Raw genomic sequence first — 667 nt, forward strand, 5'->3', positions numbered from 1 at the left:
GTTAAATTGGTTACTTTTTTCCCCTCAGAAACACTGCTATACTAGTTATCTCTTTGGTGAATTTAATTGCCAACCATTAATTATAGTTCTCTAAATTTAATTGTTTCACTGGAAACAATTGTCTTGGGACATTTTGGCATGTGATACTTAAGGTAGGCCCATTGTGAAGTTGATTTCTTATAGATTCAAACTTAAACTTGTCATGCTCGCTTCGGCAGCGCATATACTAAAATCGGAATGATACAGAGAAGATCAGCATGGCCCCTGCGCAAGGATGACACACAATTCATGAAGCGTTCCATATTTAGAAAAAAAAAAAACTTAAAGCAACGTTTGAGTTTTCCATAAAGCAACTTTTAATTTTTTTCTTCCCTATCATCTTGTGAAATAAATTCATTTAACGCAAGTTGTAGTTTTTAAAGTATAGGAAGTTTGAAATGTAGTTTCAAAACCTTAAGGCAGTTTATAATGATGGAAATAACATTTTAAAACCATGCCACTCTTTTTATATTGGATCTGGCCTTGATTTTTTTTTTAACTTACATAGCAAATCAGTATAAACAGAATTTGCAAATTTTACATAGATTTAAAGTGCTCTATTACTCTTATTGTCCCATTGGATGTGTTTTTTTGAATCTTTAGTTATGGATGCAAAGTTCATGTCAAA

General features: G+C 31.6%; 1 non-coding gene across 1 annotated transcript; it reads left to right on the forward strand.

The window, feature by feature from the left end:
• The first annotated feature begins 204 nt into the window (after window positions 1-204).
• On the forward strand, window positions 205-308 carry LOC118758949 (U6 spliceosomal RNA). The gene has a single exon (XR_009245202.1). It is a non-coding gene; the product is annotated as a U6 spliceosomal RNA (small nuclear RNA).
• The last annotated feature ends 359 nt before the right edge of the window (window positions 309-667 follow it).

This window comes from Ochotona princeps, chromosome 3, assembly GCF_030435755.1.
Source record: "Ochotona princeps isolate mOchPri1 chromosome 3, mOchPri1.hap1, whole genome shotgun sequence".
Lineage (NCBI taxonomy): Eukaryota > Metazoa > Chordata > Mammalia > Lagomorpha > Ochotonidae > Ochotona > Ochotona princeps.